The sequence below is a fragment of the Eretmochelys imbricata genome, chromosome 7 (genome assembly GCF_965152235.1).
Source record: "Eretmochelys imbricata isolate rEreImb1 chromosome 7, rEreImb1.hap1, whole genome shotgun sequence".
Taxonomy (NCBI): domain Eukaryota; kingdom Metazoa; phylum Chordata; order Testudines; family Cheloniidae; genus Eretmochelys; species Eretmochelys imbricata.
Window position 1 is genome coordinate 91,184,990 of NC_135578.1, and position 13,158 is coordinate 91,198,147.

Here is a 13,158-nt window from a genome sequence, read left to right on the forward strand (position 1 = left end):
CACTATCAGAGGCTCATTCACCTGCACATCTACCAATGTGATATGTGCCAGCAATGCCCCTCTGCCATGTACATTGGGCAAACTGGACAGTCTCTACGAAAAAGAATAAATGGACACAAATCAGATGTCAAGAATTATAACATTCATAAACCAGTCGGAGAACACTTCAATCTCTCTGGTCATTCGATTTCTGATCTCAAAGTGACTATCCTTCAATAAAAAAACTTCGAAAACAGACTCCAACGAGAGACTGCTGAATTGGAATTAATTTTCAAATTGGATACAATTAACTTAGGCTTGAATAGAGACTGGGAATGGTTGATTCATTATAAAAAGTAACCTATTCCCTCTTGTTTATTCCTTCCCCCCCTCCCCCAGACGTTCTTGTTAAACCCTGGATTTGTGCTGGAAATGGCCCACTTTGATTATCATACACATTGTAAGGAGAGTGATCACTTTAGATAAACTATTACCAACAGGAGAATGGGGTGGGGGGAGAGAGTTTATCACTTTTGTAGTGATAAACACCCATTTTTTCATGGTCTGTGTGTATAAAAACATCTTCTGTATTTTCCACAGTATGCATCCGATGAAGTGAGCTGTAGCTCACAAAAGCTTATGCTCAAATAAATTGGTTAGTCTCCAAGGTGCCACAAGTACTCCGTTTCTTTTTGCGAGCACAGACTAACATGGCTTTTACTCTGAAACCTGTCATTTTATATGTGGGCATTCCCATACAGAAGACCAATTTCCAGTCCCCTTCTCTAGCTGTTTGGGCTAGGAGGGTTCCACCAGCCCTAAACTCTTGAAGCATAGGTGCCGCTGCTGAAGATGACAAGGGAAACATATTCCTACTGCAATTCTTTACTGTCCTCTATATGCCCCTCCCCAGTGCAACTATTAGACTAACATTCTCACTCCTGATCTCCCAGATTTTTGATGTGGTTGGGGAAGCAATTGCTTTGTGTTGCATAACCATGTTCTTGCCACTGCCAGCCACTGTCTAGTGCAGAAAGGAGTCCTCTCATTAGGATGCTGGCCACGACATATGGCCTTTTCGAAGCTTGAATATGTGGTAAAAAGACCCCCCATCCTTACCCTGCCCAGAATCATTTTGGTTGTATTTAAGAATGCAGAGAAACATACAAGCTCAGAGCTTGTATTATTCACTAGCGTGCAGCAAGGAATGAAAATGTAATGCTTTGCCTCCTCCACTCTCCCAGCGACATCAGCCTCCATACTCTGTTCCCCTGCTTCTGCCACAAGTTCCTTCATGCTTTCTTCCATGCTGCCCATTATTCATGGAACACTCTCTTCAAATTAACCCTCAAGACCCGTTTCTACTGACCCACATACAGGAGACTGCCAATGAATAATGAGAAGGTAGATGGCCAGGAAGAACTTCGGAAATGTATCTTATTGATTTGACCTATGTAATGATTTTTCCCTATTCCTTTAAATACACACACACATACACTCTCTCTCTTTCTTCTTCCAGTGAAGTAACAATTCCAAATTCACAGACAGTCCTGTCTGGTGTCAACGGCCTCTTTTGCAAGATCTGGGGAGTCAAATTGATAGTCTTGTGTTTGAAATACCATTATCAGTTGCGATTGCATAGTGGATTTAGAGAAATTCTCTGTCTGAGAATCAATATACACACAACGCTTGTGATCTCACTTTTTCAGAACCTCATTATGAGCCTGATCCAAAGCCCATTGAAGTCAATGGAGAAACTCATATAGCAATAGGCTTTGGATGAAGCCCTAACAAATAATTGTAGATAGATTAGAAATGTACAGTACATAATGCTATACAGGAGAACTGTGTACTTTTTTTTCTGGTTTGGTTTTCTGAGTATTTGTCCGTGTTTTATGGCCAAATAATGTTCCTTCTCTTCTCCCAAGATGGATTTTCCATGCCCACAGATGTTTGTTTGCGCAGACTTCCTCTCATATATCTAGACCAAAGAATGTTATTTTACTCAGTTTTCTATCTACAACTACAAGAAAAGTCTTACACTCACTAATTTCAGAGAGATGTTAAATTTGTTTTTTCTCAGCTCAGGAGAAAGATTCTGCAAAGCTCTTAATTATTTCATGTGGTGCCATTTAGGGCTAACTTCTTGTTCCATTGAAGACACTGTCAAAACTCCCACTGAAATCAAGAAGAGCAGGATTTGCCCCAAGGGCTTGAGCCAAAGCCGACTGTGGTCAATATGAGTCTCTCCATTTGTCTGTATTGCAAATACTTATATTAGTCTATGTAATTTTAAATATAAATATATGGTCTATGTTGATTGGTAGTGTCAGTTGCTAAACACAAACCTCATTCTCATGCATCCACTCGAGTAAGGAGAAAATATATTACCCGGCATCACTGAGACAGTCTCAATGTTTGGAGAGGTTTCAGAGTAGCAGCTGTGTTAGTCTGTATTCGCAAAAAGAAAAGGAGTACTTGTGGCACCTTAGAGAGTAACCAATTTATTTGAGCATAAGCTTTGGAGAGGGTCTCAGGCAGTGCTTAATTCATTACAGGGCTTGCCAGGGCTGAGCCCTGGCACCTCTGGGCTTGGAAGCTCATACCCGCAGCACCTCTAGGTTTGGCAGCTCTTAGCCCTGGCACCTCCAGGCTTGCCACCTCAGTTATGAAAGTAAAAAAATTGCTTGAGCCCCAGCACCTAATTGCTTGAGCCCCAGCATCTCTTTCATTACAAATTAAGCACTGGTCTCAGATATATGTAGAGAGGAAGTTGTAAGGCTCGCTGTTTAAAAATTATTTCCTGTTATTACAAATTAGACGATAGATTAAAATAAAATGCATCCGAGGCTTTCTACATACCTTAAATCTTGGGACTATGGCTTCTGTGATCACACGTAGGCATGTCGAGTTTCCTCTTTCTTACCATGTATAAGAACATAGTCCAGCTTTCCTTTGAAGCGTCTGATTTAGCAAATTCAGCTTAGGAAAACACTCCACCCAGATATCCATTAGTTTCTCTGGCAAAATGTGCAGCAGCCTAACCAACTTCCTGCCAGGTTTGAGTTTCTTAAATTTACTTTCCACAGTACTTACAAGAACCTTGCACATCTCTCACTTTCATCCTCATAGTTAGCGCTTGTCACTTATAAGCTGGAATTATCTGTTTCTGGGAATCCATTTATGATGTCAGATGCTCAAGCCTCTCCAGTATAACATAAACCTTTGCTGTGCACTCATCAGTCTGTGTTATACAGGGTGAACACATTGTTTAATAAATGAGAAAATTATGCAATTAGCAGCTCTTAAGTATAAACTCTTCCCTCTTGCTGAACAGTGTGTAATCAAAACAGTTTAGACTTATTATAGACATCCTAAAGTAGTTCAGTGCCACTGAGATTGTAAACAGCTTGGACATCTCATAAAACACTGGAAAGAAATCACATTCAAGGAAATATTCTAATATTTGTGTGGTGGTGATAGGCTTTTTTAAGGCTTAGGAAGTGTACAGTATAAGCTACTGTTTCTACCAGAGCTATATTTTCCTTCTTAGTTGATTTGCCCCCGTGAGAAAATATTTTAATCATGTGTAGCCCTGCAGCGGAGTTATTTGTGTGCAGAGCTTTCTGTCAGATCCTGTACTTCACCTAGGTACTTCAGAACAAAAAACAGTGGGGTCAGATTCACCTCTGGGCCTCTCAGGTTATAGCCAAGAGAGGTGGCTTTGGGACACCTTTTCACCACCAAGACTCTGGGATGTTCCAAGGGCAAATTTGGCCCCCTGCATAATTTAGAGCAGCATTTAATGCCCCTACACTGAGGGCTAACAGGGGATGGTTGCCAGCCCTGCACCTCAGAACAATTCCCCAACAATAGAAGAATTCCCCAGTTGCTGCCTTAAAGCAGTTTTATGTCCCCTTTGTGCACCTAGGGCAAAATCCTGGCCACATTCAATGGCAAAACTCCCACTGATTTCAGGGGTGAAATCCCAGCCACACTGGAGTGGTAAAATGACAGCTAAGAAGGGCTGAGAATCTGGTCCAGAACGTCTACTTACAGGGGTAAGAGACTTTCACTGCACCTGTCATTATACTTAAAGGATGAGAGCCCCATCTTGGTTCTCACAAAAAAGTGAGGAATGAAGCAATGCACCCCTTGATTGGCTACTTCAAATCTGCAGGGTTCCTTAGCATCCTCATGAGCAGGGGAGTACTCTGACATGGGGCGATATAGAGAAAATGAATGACAAATTAAGGATCTAAGAAGATAAGAACGGCCATACTGGGTCAGACCAATGGTCCATCTAGCCTAGCATCCAGTCTTCTGACAGTGGCCAATGTCAGATGCTTCAGAGGGAATGAACAGAAGAGGGCAATTTATCTAGTGATCCACTGCCTGTCATCCAGTCCCAGCTTCTGAGAGTCAGAAGATTAGGAACATCTGGACTATGGATTGCATACCTGACCATTTTAGGTAACTGCCATTGATGGACCTATCCTCCATGAACTTATCTAGTTTTTTTAAACCCCAGAATAGTTTTGGACTTCACAATATCCCCTAGCAACAAGTTCTACAGGATGACAAGTTCTACAAAAGTATTTCCTTTTGTTTTAAACCTTCTGCCTACTAATTTTATCAGGTGAACCCTGGTTCCTGTGTTATGTGGAGGGGTAAATAACACCTTCCCTATTCACTTTCTCCACACCATTTGTCGTCTCTTTTCTGAGGTGAACAGTCCCAATCTTTTAAATCTTTAAAGCCATTCCATACCCCTAATGTTTTGTGTTGCCCTTTCTGTACCTTTTCCAATTCTAATATATCTTTTTAGAGATGGGGCAACCAGAACTGCATGCAGTATTCGAGGTGTGGATGTACTATGGATTTATATAGTGGCATTATGATCTTTTCTGTCTTTTTATCTATACCTTTCCTAACAGTACCTAACATTCTGTTGTTGTTGTTTTAAACTGCTGCTGCACACTGAGCAGATGTTTTAGAGAACTATCTACAGTGACTCCAAGATCTCTTTCTTGAGTGGTAACAGCTAATTTTAGACCCCATCATTTTGCATGTATAGTTGGGATTATGTTTTCCAGTGTGCAATAGTTTGCACTTATCAACATTGAATTTCACCTGCGATTTTGTTGGCCAGTCACCCAGTTTTGTGAGATTCCTTTATAACTCTTACTCAACATTGGACCTATTTTGAGTAATTTTGCGTCATCGGCAAACTTTGCCACCTCACTGTTTACCCCTTTTTCCAGATCATTTATGAATATGTTGAAGAGCACAGGTCACAGTATAGATCCTTAGGAGACTGAGCTATCTACATCTCTTCATTGTGAAAACTGACCATTTATTCCTGCCCTTTGTTTCCTATTTTTTAATTAGTTACTGATCCAGGAGAGGACCTTCCCTCTTATCCCATGACAGCTTACTTTTCTTAAGAATCTTCGCTGAAAGACCTTGTCAATGGCTTTCTCAAAGTTCACATATACTGTATCCATTGGATCACCGTTGTCCACATGCTTGTTGACCCCCCTCAAAGAATTCTAATAGATTGGTGAGACATGATTTCCCTTTACAAAAGACTTGTTGACTCTTCCCCAACAAATCTTATTAAGCTATGTGTCCGATAATTCTGTTCTTTACTATAGTTTCACCCAATTTGCCTGGTACTGAAGTTAGGCTTACTTACCTGTAATTGCCAGGATCACCTCTGGAGACTTCTTTTAAAAAATCAGTGTTACATTAGCTATTCTTCAGTCTTCTGGTACAGAGGATAATTTAAGCAATAGGTTGAACTAGTCAGAAGTATAATGGAAGATGCATATGATGATGCTAGAAGGGACCAGAAAGCAGCATTCTACTCACGCCCTTCTAATACTTCCACTTAATCTCCAACACAGACACTTTGAGCCTTGGTGAGACACCATCAGAACTGGCTATAAAGAAGAGGTGAGATGCAGCAGCCAAACTGCTGTACATAGCACAGTGAGGGAAGGTGCCTCTTCTGAAATACTTGGCTTCTAAGAAGTATTTGAAAAATTATTTGGCTGAAGTTGAATATTGACATTTTGGCTGGAATGTAGTGATATACTTATTCAAAACTAAACTTCACTGCATCCCTGCTCATCAGCATCAGTCCCTAGAGAAATCGAGTCACCCCATTTCCAGAACAGATGCTGCAGTGATAAAAACCATAGGTAGATAATAATAGTTTCCTGATAAGTTATTCAAGGCAAAAATAATTAGTTCCCATTTTCTATTCATTTCATTTTATTTATAATTATATAGAGCTTAATCACCTGCTGGGCTGTGCCCTGAACAGGTGACATGGGGGAATAAGACCCCTTTTCACCATTGTACACACCCTTCCCAAACTTTGGGTCTGGGTGTGCAGGAGGAAGCAGGTACTGCAGTGGGGGTGAGAGGGGGAGGAAGAGCAGGATATGGGCAAACCACACCACTCTTGCCTCCCCAGAGCACCAGCTGGCACATCTGAGCTGGCATAAAGCAGGCCAAATTCAGCTTTAGACATCAAGCCATGCAAGCGTTATCTCCGGTGTTAACAGTGATTTGTCTAAGAGCCGTATTTTTCATCATAAACCTAAAATGGCAACCCTAGTTTAAAATTCATGCCACCAACCGGGTGGGAATTTTAACCTTTGGCTAGTAGAGAAGGAATAACGAAGATTCCAGTGGCACCTTTAAGAACTTCTCATTGTTTTTGTGGATACAGACTAACACAGCTACCCCTCTGATACTAGAGAAGGAATGATGCTGCTAACCTCTAAGCTAACGTTCAGATGGAGATCACTGCATCCTATTCTCTTTCTGAAGGAGACAGTTAGACGTCACAGGAGACTGATTTAGAAACAGAGGGAGTAGCTCTGTTAAATCCTTTTTTTAAAAGTCAGAAGGCATGAGGTAAGTAGAAAGAGTAAGAGGGAGGAGAACTTGGAGGGGAGACTCAGCCCCATACCATCACTCTTTCTAGGTATGTTATTTTCACTTCTGTAAAGCACCCAGAGATAGGAAGGTGACAAATGGGCCATGAGATTCATCAACCAAGTCCAAAACCAACAAATGTTTTAATTCCTTTCCACGCGTTTGGTGCTCTAAAATAGCTCTTTAAAAGTAAAGGGATAATGAAACATTTTACATTGACTTTAATCTAACTTGTCCTAGGTTCCTAAGGCTAGTAAAGCTTATCAAAAAGTTAATGCCACATTTTCCTAATTTTTGTGTGTGACTAGCTGGTCAGACAGAGCAAGAAAGGATTCTGCTGCTGAGATGGAGTATGGAGAAAAGTAACTGTAAAAGAATGCCAGGCACCTATTTGGGTGAAAAATAGGGCTTCCCTTAAGCAAAGCATAAAGGAAAGGTATATGGTGTGGCCTGGTACAGCCACATCCAAAGCAAAGATATAAAATGTGGCTCACTTCAGCCATATTTCCCATTCCCCTTTGCAGGTCTTTTCTCCCTAGTTTCACTGCCAGCTTCAGACCCACACTCAACACGGCACATGCTGGAGGGCATTAATAAATTCCTCAGACTGACTCAGACTGTTTGCTCTTTCTCTAGCAGAGGGAAAGAGTTAAACTTTTCCTTGACAATCTCTGGATGGGATCTTGACTTCCATCACACTCCCTGAGCAGCTTTCACAGCTGTTCCATGTTCGCACCAAGCTTTATGGGTGTAAAGCAGAACCTTAGTACTATTACCTCCATGGGAATGATTGATAGGAGCTAAACTTTAAAAATGGACAGCAAGCCAGGTACTGAAACCGTCTGATGCTGCTAAAAATCTGGAGAGATATAGAAATCTCAATGCTTACAATAAGCAGCTGCATTTACAGTACCTTTAATCAAGAAACCAAAGTGATGTTTTATAAAGAGTACCTAGAGATGAGAAATGACTGTTTAATAATATAGTATCAGAAGGGATCAGTACAAAACTCAGCATTCATTGATAGAACACACATGAGAGTGTTACAACACATGGTTAAAATAACAAAGCCAGATAGTCAACTCTGAGATGGAACATATCTACATTTATGGTAACTTTACAGTGATTGGCTGTGAGAGTCACCAGGCACCCAGCCAGTTCACTCTTCCAGACTAAGAAAATGCTCAGTCGGTTTGAAATTTGGTTCTGCTGCGAAAAATTCATTGACCTTGTCAAACTCGGTTCTGTTTAATGAAAACATGAGGCTCAGGGCTGTAACAAGAAGCTGAATTGTAATAGACAGGACACACATATAATTTAGCTTCCCACAAGAATGACAGGGACCATTCCAAACCACTGATCTTTATGGACCAATCATCCCTCCAGTGGAAAAACTGCAGGGGGGAAAGATTATTTACTCTGGATGGTGAGGTTCCTGCTGCAATACCTCAACCATATCAGCCCCACGTGGCCTCAGAGAAGGTAAAGTAGGTGAGGTTGTACAGCCTAGAGATCTGTTGTTAAATGTAGTCCCAACCCTCAGACCCTGACTGGACTCATGAAGCAAAAGACCTATGTGTCCTCCAAGATCCTGTCTCTGGCAGCATGGCTGGCTTTTGGGCAATACTTCCCCCATGGATGTACACTACAATGTCTTCCATAAAATTAATTCTACAGCCTGACCATCAAATTGCTGCAGACTTTAAGCCTTCTTCTAATGGGAGCATGCTGCATACAATGGATGTTCCCCACATGCATCCCCTTCAGATCTGATGCACCCCCACTAGCCAAAGCTTATGGGACCACCACCATTTGGTGATCACGCAAACGGTGATCATAGGCAAGGGTGGAACATGTGCCATTGCCACAGCTCTCCACCCATGCATTACCTTCCTGCCCACATAGTTCTGTGTCAGCTCTCCTCCATTCACAAAGGGAGAAGCACATTTGGGCCTCTGTAATCTTTTATGACTGGATGATCTGATATATTGAGATCCTTCCATTCATTTTCCTGCCTTCATGATTAGAAATAAAAATACAAACTTAGAATCTGAAATGGAAAAGTGGAAATATAAAATCTGTTAGAACTAAGCCATATCATATTGCAGTAATAATTGCCTGATTCATTCATTATTCTGACTCATTAGCAACTTTGAAAAAAATCTAATATTTGTGTAAAAAATAAAGTTGCAGAATAAGGCATATGAACAAAGAAAAATGAAGATGCAGTAAAAGCCATCTAGGTACCTAGTTAATTCTTCCAACTTGAAAAGGAACCTAGCTTCTAGCCCACATCTTTCATCAGCTGCTCAACCTAACAGCTGCTGTGCAAGTACAAAATACCAATCCTGCCTTAATAATTTAGCATCAAGACAATCATAATTCCTTTGTGCAACAATCCTAACATGAACCCTGGGCCAAAGGCTAATTTAAGTCAATGGGACTATTTGTGTGAGTTAGTGTAGAACAATTTAACCTAATAACAGCATATATTAATGCAGAATGACTGTCACTATAATATTGTGTGAAGTGTTGTTGTAGCTGTGTTGGTTCCAGGATATGAGAGAGACAAGGTGGGTGAGGTAATATCTTTTATTGGACCATCTTCTGTTGGTGAAAGAGACACACACACATATGTGAAAGCATCTCAAAAGTAAACACAGCATTTGCAGACATTCGGTATGTTTTAAAAAATAAAAAAAGAAAGAATCAGCAATCTTGGTTATTATAATGCAGCTTTATCTGGTTCTCTCTCTTTAAAAAGGTAAAACTATTCCAAGTGTTGAAAACAACCCATTACGGTTTGGGGGCCACAGGCTCTATCCCTCTTACTGATCACAGGCTTATGGTCTTGATTTATCCCACAATGTCCTGCTTCTCTTCCCCTATAGAGCCAGTTTTTGAGAAGACTACACTAATAGTCACTCCAAGAAGCCATAATGCCTGTTGGGTACCATTTTCCCAAGTGCCAGATCACCTTTAGGGAAAAGAGAGGAACCCTGACACCAACTCAAGCATAAATACAAATTAAAACATCATGATTCTTATTAGCAGAGCACTACAGTCATGTGTTTTAAAGTCAAAGTTTTACTCCTGTGAGTTTCTATTGACTCTCTCCAGTCTACTTTGTGATGATTAGGCCATCATCATGGGTGCAAAATAAAGGCCACTGTGAATCAAACTAGTATGGAGAGAAGTTTAAACTATGAATGGATGAGTTCACTGTAACAACATACATTTTCAAAGACTGAATGCCTGATGACCTAAAAAGTTCAGGATCCTGTGCATTAACTGTAGCTGGAGGCACAGCTCCCAGTTTTTTATAACTATTCTGCAGTGAGAGCTATGAGGACATCTAGTGGCAAAAGAGTATAGTTAAGGCCAGAGGTTATATTATTCTAACTTGAAACAGTACAATCCAGGTTCACATTAAGAATTAGGCCTAGTCTACACTAGAAAATTAGGTCGGTTTAACAATGTCGGTCAGGGTGTGAAAAATCCACATCCCTGAGCGGCGCTGTTAAGATGACGTAAGTCATAAGAACATACGTCCCTGTGAAGACAGCACTAAGTCAACTGCAGAATTCTTCCATCAACCTAGCTACCACTTCTCAGGGAGATGGATTACCTACCTGGATAGGAGAACACCTCCTGTTGGCATATGTGTTGCCTGATCTATGGATTGTATTATTAAAATTACTGTTCAGTTGGTAGCCCTGATGTGCCTGGTTGCAACACTCATACTTTAGGAACCTTTCTATATTTGTAATAGTTTTATTAATACATTTGGCAAAGTCACAAAACTCTGTCCCAGCAAGGTAGACAAAGATCATGCAGAATGTACATCTGAACATCCATATACTCACACCACCCCTTACAGAACAGTCTGAAACATTAGCCATTATCTTTCTCATCATTATCGCCAGGGGGCCATCATTCTGGCATCTCTCAAGGGCTACATCTTTCCCTCCTCCTGCACACAGGCTGGGATACAACTTTTATAATATGTTACACTGATGCCACTCTAATGCATATTCAGTAAGGGTTTCTCCCTTCTTCCTTATTTGTGTTTCCTCACCCTATTAATGTTAGGGTGCCCTTCTCCTATTGGTTAGTATATTAATGATCTCAACTTATTATCATATATGTCAATTTGTAGCCATGGTACTCTTGTGGTCAGGCATCTGCAGATGTTCCCATCCTAAAATATCCAAAAGTTGGTGTTAGCTCATATTCCTGTGGTCGGCTGGTGTCGTTATGGACAAAATTCCCCATTAAACACTCTGTTCCCAGTCCCCCAAAATTTAGGGTGACCATCGGGCCATTATCTGTGCCAAGTTCATAGGTCTCAGCCCTCATGCTAACTGCTGAAGCCAATGTCATACAGGATAAAGGCCTGTAGGCTCCTTGCATTACTGCTAAATAAAATAAATGTTAAAGCTAGTACAGGGCTACATAGGTAGCATCTATACTGAAGTGTTGCAATGGCATTGGTGCAGTAGCATAGCATTTTAAGTGTAGACAAGCCCTTAAACAGAGGTGAATGGGGAAGAAAAGAAATTCAGAGTCACAGCAGCCACTCCCTCCAGCCAAAGAAGCTGCTACAATCCCAGTAGCAGTGTACAAATCAAACACTTTCACCAGAGTAAATTAGACATGTTAATGGACTATCATTTTTAAAAAACAAAAACAATACTCCCCTCTCCCTTCCAAAAAATCCCACTGTTGTGTCTTTTGCTCTTTATACAACAAAGGTAATTAAAGGAACTACAAACACACACACAGTGAGGTCTAAATAACAACAGTGTTTACTAACTATATACCACATGCACGGCCTAGCTACATAAATCAATGGCTGCTCTGCAGGGTTCTGGAGGCTTCTGAAACCTAGAAGCCAGTAAGAACCACTAGAGGGCTCAAGCTATTTAAAAGGGATCCTACCCAGTTTGTATACACTACACCTACCAAAACAAAACACACTACACTGCATGCACAATTCTTCCCCTGGGGAGATGATGACAGAAAGACCAACCGACATGTGAAAGATGTTAGTCATGTCACTTAGTAATGCACTGCTGGAAGGCACTCAGAGACTATGATGATGAGGGCGGTATAGAACAGAATCTGGATATTTTTTATGCTAAAATGATACATATCAAGGGGCCAACCCTATTGGATGGTTTTTTTTGGGGGGTGTGTGTGTTTGTTTTTAAGGTGAACCCTGCTCCCTTGATTGACGAATTCGGCTATGGCTCTGTAGCCTTGCAGAGCCCCTCCAGCCAGTGAGGACAATCTAGCACTTCATTTGTACTCAGTGTTTATTCAGGCTAGCTCCTATTAAAATCAATAGCCTGGAGTGTGAACTGAGTAAGTACTTTGGGATTTGGGCCCGTTGTGAACTGAAACTATGGTGTATATACAGTGCCCACATTTCACATACTTCTTAGCCATCTCACTTCATTTTGGGAGATAGGGGAGTTTGCCATTAATATCTACATCAAAGATGGAGCATCTCAAAGCATCAGCAGTTCTAGATGAAGAGTTTTGTTTTAGGCGGAAGTGGTTAAAATGTCTGAAAGAGAAGCTATTTTTTAATAAGTTTCTGAACATAGCTTAACTGGTTTAGCAACATTTCTCAAAGCGCAGCTGCTTCTGTGCTTGCAAATACAAGGGTGAGTCATAAACCCCTGAAAAATTGGCTTTAAAATGGAAATACCAGCTCAGATGCAACCACAGTCTTGAAAACACAGTACTATCATGGCATAAACTGAAACATGTTTAACTATTTCAATAACTGATATCTGATTGAGACTGTCATATTACCTTCAACAGATACTGTAGGCAGAGTTTGGAAGACCAAGGATTCACTGAAGGCAAGCACAAGAGAGACAACCCTTACATTATGTGCATGTGAAAGGCTGTGAAACAGCACGGATGATAGATCACATTACTGGCCTTGTCAGCGCCCCTTCAGGCAAGACAGTGGAAGGCAGCCTTGTCCATTGCAGTGAGTCTCTCAACCTTTTTCATATTTCCACTCACTTCTATCCTATCTGGGTTCCCTTGCCCTACACCTACATACTTAACAAAGGCAGGGCAGTCAACCCTCCCCCCCCCAAGATGAGAGTCTCATATTTAGTGGTTGAAGTGGGGAGACATGAGATCTATTCCTGGATCCATCTCCGATTTGCTGTGTAAACTTTAACAAGTGACTTAATACTATCTATC